Below are 8,818 nucleotides of genomic sequence, written 5' to 3'. Positions count from 1 at the left end.
TCATACATAGTACATCATGGTTCTTTTATAGTTTTATGAGTAGGTTAGATGTATTTTAAGGCTTCAAATAACTCCCAGCTATCAGACGAATCAAAACATTCCTAACCGATCGAATTCTTGAGAAAGATATTGCCATAGTGAGATTCAAAAAAGTATATCTCTCATTATACTTTGACTTTTTGAACTAATGATCTATCAATAGATAGATAATTGAATTAGCTTTCCAACGATACTAATTTCTCCTAAATGCGATATCAGAGCAAAGAGTTATTCTTTTTTACTCCAGCATGTCAGGCTGGAAACAGTGTGACGACATTCGTGGTAGCTTACCACATTTGTGATGCCCTACCACGAAGGTCATTAGCCTAAGGCAGAAACCAGCTCCTAAGTGTCGAAATTCGTAGTAGATTACCAAATTTGTGAAACCCTATCACGAAGGTCGTCAGCCCTAGGCAGTATCCAGCTTCTGTGTGACAACTTTTTTGATGGCTTACCATATTTTTTATGCCATATCACAAATGTCGTCAGCCTTAGGCAGAGTCCATTTTTTGTGTGACGACATGTTTGATGGCTTACCACATTTTGACTCCTTTTCATAAATTTTGTCAGCTATTATTTTCAGCAACTAGGAATTTATTTCATAAGGGTATTTTGGTCTTTTCCCTTCACTTCCCATGACTTAAAACCCTCAAGGAACGTATTATATTCCATCCCCTTTAGTTAAAACATCTCAAAAATCTCTCTTATACCCTTTCAACCACAAGATTAGGGTTTTCTCTCAAGATCATCTCCTCAGGAACAAGAGCATTCTTTCCCAAAGGGGTTAAACCCTTATCAAGAAAAATCAAGGGAAAGCCTAAGGAATTCTTCAATAATTTTCAGAAACATTAGATCTCTTTCAAGATTCAATCACTAAGGTATGCATAGTGTTCATCTATGGATCCAATCCGTTCATAGAGATCAAGAATCATGGTTTAAATATTATTTTGTAAGCTTTTTGTGGTGACATGAGTATGTACATGTTGATGATTGTTGTTTAAGTGTCAATGTGATGTCTAAACGTGTTTTCATGGAATATATATGTTAGTTAATTGAAAACCATGAAATTTAGGAGGTTTAATATGGTGCAAGTATAAAACCTACCTATACCTTAAAGAATGCATGCAAGGTGTTTGATAAAATACTTAGGATGCTAGAAATTCATGTTTGTATGGTTCTATGATGTCTAAATGACAAGTCCATGTTAGCTATATACTTCAATATGAATCCCATGTTTTTCTTGTGTTGCTATTGTGGTGGTATGAAGCATGTAAGATAATGGAGATATACAATATGTTCACGAAATATATCCATGCATTCCCTACAAGGTTTAAGATATTGAATAACTATATGAAATAAGAAATCCTCTACTTATGATATTCCTTGTGTTCTATAACTTCATAGCCAGCGTAGGTTAAGAGATCTTAGCCTATCAGATTAGGGTTGATGAGGTGTCTTAACCTGTCAGTTTAGGGTCCCACCTTACTCATCTTAAGTACCTGCCAAATAAGGATCACTCACAACTGTCCTTACCAGTGGTGCGGTATTGACATCCCTCCAATCAGGGTAGAGATTGGACCCTATCTTAGCCATAATGGCATACATGGATCATGATGGTTAAACAACTACCTGCCATAGTTTCAGCAATAGTCTCAGTAAAAGAACTCAGACAGTTCTTCAGATATCAGTATACTAGGACTTTTAGATACGGTCAAATTCAATTATAGCTCAGAACTCAAAGAGTTCAACTAGATTCGGGGCTGTCAGATACAGTCATCCTTATTATCAGAACTATGGTTCCAGCCATGTATTAGAGAACAGATTTAGCCATTACGTACTCACGATCTTAGTTACTATGTATGTATGTTTACAGTCTTACGTTCATATCAGTTAGCTAGTTAGCATTGTTCATGCATGCAAACCTTGTTTATATTAGCCTACCTCACTCGTATACTTAGTAAATCCTCTTTTACTGACACATTTACACTATGGTTCTTTCTTTTTATGTTACACCATAGGTTTCGAGACACGAAATCCAGATCGGCAGTAGCCATAGCATTTCCAATCGCAGAGATTCAGTCAGTCCTTTTTATTTGAGGACAATATGATTGGATTTATTCATTATTATTTTAGTCAGTTATCAGTTTACGGAGTTAGTTAGAGATATGTTCCATCAACTCCTTATTTTAGATAGTCCTTAGAGGCTTTCAGATTTATGCTTAGATTTAGCTTTCAGATTCAGTTTTTAGTTGTTTTGGGTATTTTTTGCCCATATGGATGTTATATTATTTTAGTTTAACCTTATGTCCTATTGTGCATGTTTTCAACATTATTATGTTATGAATTGTAGTATACAGGTTCAAATATTAGTCATGGGTTAGCTTGTGGTCCCTCGGCATCATAAGCACCATGTAGCATTTCAGTTCAGAAAATCGAGGCATTACAAGCCTACACCACCACCGGTTCAGAAAGATCCCCTAAACGATCATGTTTCTCAAGATGAGATCAGGGTTTCTTTCATGACCTTAGCCCATTTTGTAGTTGCTCAGAACAACCAGCAAGCTATTGCCCCAGCTAATCTAGTGGTAAAAATTGTTGCAGTTATGATTCGGGATTTCACTCAGATAAATCCCTTTTTGTTTTCTGGGTCCAAGTCAGAGGAGGATCTGTAGGAGTTTATTGATATGTCACAAAAGGCAACAAACATCATGGGTGTTACCTCGAATAAGAGTGCAAAATTGGTTTCTTACCAGTTGCATGGAGTAGCTTACACCTATTTCAAGAAGTGGAAGGAGGATAGAGGTATTGACGTAGGGCCTACAGAGTGGGAGGAGTTTGCCTCATCTTTCTTAGATAGGTTTTCCCACTATAGTTATGGGAAGCAAGGGTTTAGGAATTCATAAATTTGAAGTAGGGTAATATGAGTGTAAAGGTGTACTCTCTCAAGTTCACTCAATTGGCGAGGTATGCTCCTACAATATCGATTGACAATAGGTCCTGAATGAGTAAGTTCGTATCTGGTGTATTTAATAGTGAGGTTAAGGAGTGTTGAACTGCCGTATTGATTAAAGAGATGGACTTATCTAGACTTATGGCTCATGTTCAGCAGATTGAGAAGGAAAAACTTAAGGAGAAAGAGAGAGAATAAGAGGGAAAGAACTCGTAGTTTCAACTTTTCTCAGCCAAGGTCAAAAGGTGGTAACAGTTCTTTGCATCGCCAAAAATTTTCAGCCCCATATCCATATTCATCTAGTACGCCAGTGCCTAAGTTTAGGCATGACAGTTGGGATAGAGCACCAGGCTCTAAGTCCCATGGTAGTGTGGGCAATGGTCATACCCATGCACTCTGTAAAAAGTCTGGTAAGAATTATCAGGGAGAGTGTAGAGCTGGTAGTGATAGTTGTTTTGGGTGTGTCAAGCCAATCCATGAGATCATGGATTGCTCAAGTATTAGCCAAAATGGAAAGGACATTCATCAGCAGGGTCAATTTAATTCTTTGACTAAGCAGGGTGCAACTTCCAGTGCAACTAGTGGGAAGCATCAGAATAGACTGTATGCTCTCCAGACTCGACATGAACAAGAAATCTCTCTTGATGTAGTTAAAAGTACGTTACAAGTCTTTCATATTCATGCATATGCATTGTTAGATTCTAGAGCTTTACTTTCCTTTGTGACTCCTTACATAGATGTAGACTTTGGTGTCAGTCCCAAAATATTAATAGAGTCTTTCTTAGTGTCTAGCCCACTTGGTAAGTGTATTATAGCCAAATAGGTACACAAAAATTTCCCTATTATAGTGTCTTAAAAAGTTACCTCAGTTGTACTTATGGAGTTGGAGATGACTGATTTTGATGTCATTATCGACATGGATTGGCTCCACTCATGTTATGCCATAGTCAGTTGTAGAAATAGTACATCAATGCTTAAGGTTCAGTTTGTTTCCTATCTTAAGGTAAAAAAGATGATATCTAAGGGGTGAATTTACCATCTCATCCAAGAAAAGGACTTAAATCTTGAAACTCCAAGTCTTGAGTCAATTTTGGTAGTAAGGGAATTTCCAGATGTTTTCCTATAGGATCTTCCCGAAGTTCCTCCTGAAAAGGAGATGGACTTCAAAATAGATCTCCTTCCAGGTACCCAAACTATCTCTATTCCACCTTACAGGATGGCTCTAGTTGAGCTTAAGGAGCCAAAAGAGTAGTTAAAGGATCTCTTGGATAAGAGCTTCATTAGTCCTAGTATTTCACCATGGGGTGCACAAGTTTTATTCGTGCATAAGAAAGACGGTTCTCTCAGAATGTATATCGACTACCGTCAGTTGAACAAAGTTACCATCAAGAATAAGTATCCACTTCATAGAATTGATGACTTGTTCGACCAACTTTAAGGTACAAGTTATTTATCATTGATAGGCCTCAGATCCAGCTATCATCAGCTCAGAGTCAGAGAATGTGACTTTCTAAAGACAGCCTTTAGAACTCGGTATGGTCACTTTAAATTCCTGGTTATGTCTTTTATACTAGAGAATGCCCCTGAAGCCTTCATGGACTTGATGAACAAGGTGTTCAAGCAGTACTTAGATATGTTTGTCATAGTCTTCATTGATGACATCCTTGTTTATTCCCATAGTAAGAATAATCATGAAGACCATCTGAGAATTATACTGTAGACCCTTAGAGATCATCAGTTATTCGCTAAGTTAGCGAGTGCAAAGCTTGGTTAAAATTGGTATCTTTCCTTGGTCACATTATTTCTGGTGATGGCATTTGAGTTGATCCTCAAAAGACTAAATTAGTGAGAAACTGGCCTAGACCCATCTCTGTATCAGATATCAGTAGTTTCTTGGGTTTAGCTGGGTATTACAGATGATTTTTTGAGGGGTTTTCTTCTATTTCTTCCCCCATGTCGAGGCTAACCCAAAAAAGGATAAATTTTAGTAGTCAGATTCCTGTAAGAAAAATTTTCAAGAGTTGAAGACTCGACTTACTTTTTGAAGACTCGACTTACTTTTACCCTAGTCTTGACTTTTCCAGATGGCACAGATGTATTTGTAGCTTATTGTGATTCTTCTAGATTTGGTCATGGTTGTGTATTGATGAAGAGAGGTAAGGTCATAGCTTGTGCCTCTAGACGGCTTAAGCCCTATGAAAAAAATTATCTGACCCATGATCTTGAGTTGGTAGTTGTTGCATTTTACTTGAAAATTTAGAGGAACTATTTTTATAAGGTTCATTTTGATGTATTCACGGATCACAAGAGTTTACAGCACGTGTTTACGCAGAAAGACCTAAATCGTTGCTAGAGAAGATAGTTTGAACTTTTGAAAGATTATGATATGAGTGTGTTGTATCATCCAAGAAAAGACAATATGGTGGTGGATACCCTTAATAGATTGTCTATTGGTAGTGTTGCCCATGTCGAAGGTGATAAAAAAGAGTTAGTCTATGAGGTTCATCAGCTTGCTAGGTTAGAAGTTTGATTAATTGATTTGACTGAAGGCAGTATATGGGTTCAAAATGGATCAGATTCTCTATTGATTGTTGAAATAAATGAAAACCAAGATAGGGATACTAATTTGGTTAAGTTAAAGGAGGCGGTTAGAGAGAGTAAGGTGGAGGTTTTCTTCCAAGGGGGAGATGGTGTGCTTTGTTGTCAGGGCAGGTTATGTATTTCGTGTATTGATGGGTTGAGATACCAAACACTTGTAGAAGTGCACGTTGTGTTGTATTCTATTCACCTCAGAGCCATTAAGATGTACAATGATTTAAGGGAAATATCTTGGTGGAGTGGTATAAAGAAAGATATTGTAGAGTTTGCGGCTAAGTGTTCGAACTGTCAGTAGGTTAAGGTTGAGCACCAATGACCTAGTGGTACACTTCAAGAGTTTAGCATCCTCTCTTGGAAGTGGGAGGTAGTGAATATGGATTTTATGATAGGATTGCCTCGTACATGTCATCAGCACAATTCAATTTGGGCCATTGTAGATAAAATGACCAAGTCAGCCTTTTTTTTACCAATTCATACTTTGTATTCAGCTGAGGACTTACTATACTATATCTCAAGGAGTTGGTAAAATTGTATGGGGTTCTATTGTCTATCATTTCAGATAGAGGTACTCAGTTAAACTCACTTTAAGAAGGCTTTTAAGAAGGGTCTTGTTACCCAAGTTTATCTAAGCATATCTTTTCATCCTAAAATAGATGTTTAGGTAGAGAGGACTGGTCAAACTTTATAGAACATGTTGAGGGTGTGTGTTATTGAATTTAATGGGAGTTAGGATGCCCACTTGCTTTTATTGTTTTCGCCTACAATAATAGTTATTGTTCTAGTATTCAAATGGCTCCATTTGAGGCTCTCTATGAGAGGAGATTTAGATCTCCTATTGGTTGGATTAAGGTAGGTGAGGTCACTTTAATAAGGCCAAATTCAGTATTTAAGGCGATGGAGAAAGTTTAGTTAATTGGAGAGTGGTTGAAGACAGACTAAAGTCGTCAAAAATCTTATGCAGATGTAAGAAGAAAGGATCTTGATTTTGATATTGGTGACTCGGTCTATTTTTAAATTTCACCTATAAAAGGAGTAAAGTGATTTGGTAAGAAAGGGTAACTCAGTCCCCACTATGTTGGCCCATTTAGAATTTTGAGCAGTTTTGGGAAGGTAGCTTATGAGCTTGAGTTGCCTGCATATTTTTCATTAGTACATCCAGTGTTCCATATTTCTTTGTTAAAGAAATGCATTGGTGGTTCGACTTTAGTTGTTCCTTTAGAAAGTGTGGATGTTAAGGATAGCATTTCGTACAATGATGTCCCAGTTGAGATCCTTCATCATCAGATTTGTAGGCTAAGGAATAAAAAAGTTTCTTTGGTTAAGGTTCTTTAGAGAAATCAGTTCGTGAAAGGGGCTACTTGGGAAGCAGAAGCAGATATTCCAGCCTGATATCCTTTCTTTTCTCCACAAATTTAGACTCAGCTTGAGGTAACGATTTTATTTAGGATGGTTTTTTTGGTTCTCTATTTCAGTCATACAACTATTCTCATGTCACAACATGCATTCATGAAATTAGCTTAGCCCATGTAGCATGTTCCATCTTTTAAACCAAGTTATTTGATCATGTTTTAGCTTATCAGTTTTTAGTATAAACTCTTATTCTCGTTAGTACCTTAGCTTAACCAGTCTTATTCAAGAACGAATGGTCCCAAGGGGAAGATATTATAATACCCTATAGGATTCTGAGCTCGTTTCAACGTGTAGTTTCATGCTTAAGGGGTCTAAGGTTTGAACTTTTCATTAAGTGTTGAGGACTTAGTCATTTTTAAGACCCCAAGACTTTACATAATTTATTTTGGACTTTTCGATCCCGAGACGTTGGTTTTTAAGTTGAAACATATTTAGAAAGGTTAAGGGTATGTCTTAGAAGAGTTTTGGAATTTTTGAACGAGATTCGAGGCATGTTTGGACCCCAGAGGCAGTGAGCCTCTGTGAAAGGGATGCATTACGAGGTCTACTCCCTCTGACTAGGGGTCGTATCGTGAGGGCTATTCTTTTACACTAGGGGTCGCATTATGATGTCTATTGCTTTAGACTAGGGGCCGCGCCACAAGGGCTTTTTCCACGAAAGAGGGGACCCAAAGGTTAATTTGGTCCTTTTCCCTCAACCCTAATCATCCACAACATGATTTATAACATTTATAGAGGCATTATTTGCCCATCATCCTCAAAGCAACTCACGAAAAAAACTTTTCCTCTTCCCTAGAACCAAAAATTCAAGCTTTTTCTCTTAAGAACTCAAGAATCTAAGTTTTGGTTTCAAGATTTCTTCAAGAATCCATTCAAATATGATATGTGGGGTATTCATCAATGGGTTCCTTTCACCCATTCAGCCCAAAAACCCTCTCTTTAATTTAAAGTATGAATTTTTCCTTCATTCTAAAATTTCACATGTTCAAGATGAATTTAATCCATGTTATCCTTTGGTAATTTGAATTCAATCTATGTCTACGTATGATTCCATGTAAACTAGGTTATGGAATGATTTGAATTTCATGTTCTTATGTATATTTAAATTGACTCCTTGATGACTTACCCAATTTGTGCATTAATCCAAGTGTTTATATTGTCTTGCCAAGCTTAACTCATTTCCATATTTCAATTTATGAAATTCATCAATTAATGAAATATCTCATGTTAGGGTCCTTGAACTATGAAGTTATATCATTGTTTCAATGTTGTTATCATATTTAGTAATAATTCAGTGCTAGCGGGTTATGAACACCCGATACTGATGAGTTTTACATGTTTTCATTACAATTCAGTCAGACTATGTTTTATTATTTTATTCAGACTAACATTTTCATGTTAAGCACTTATAGTAAAGTACCACATCATGCTAGACCCATAATAACACCAGTGTCATTCAGTTGGGAGTAGGATTTAGCACTGAGTGAACCTAGGTTTGGGGACTCACCTGGCAGTAGAGGGTGTGACCTTTAGTAGAAGTCCCTGAGTTTTAGAACTACATAGACAGCATAGGTATAAAAGGTCTTCCTGCCAGTAGAGGGTGGACACTCTTTTAGGGGCACCAGCCAATAAAGAGTGACTCCCTAGTCCTTCAGGGCACCAGTTTAGTGAATCCACACAGCCATATGTTAGTACTCATGGCAATATACTGACACCCTTCCAACTAGGGTTACAAGTTAGACCCCGATAGTAACTCCTACAGTTTCAGTCAGTACTCAGTCTATACAAGTTTAGGTTTGTTTGACCGAGTAATCAGATTTT

Source organism: Capsicum annuum, chromosome 10 (assembly GCF_002878395.1).
Source record: "Capsicum annuum cultivar UCD-10X-F1 chromosome 10, UCD10Xv1.1, whole genome shotgun sequence".
NCBI lineage: Eukaryota > Viridiplantae > Streptophyta > Magnoliopsida > Solanales > Solanaceae > Capsicum > Capsicum annuum.
This window is presented reverse-complemented; position numbering follows the sequence as displayed.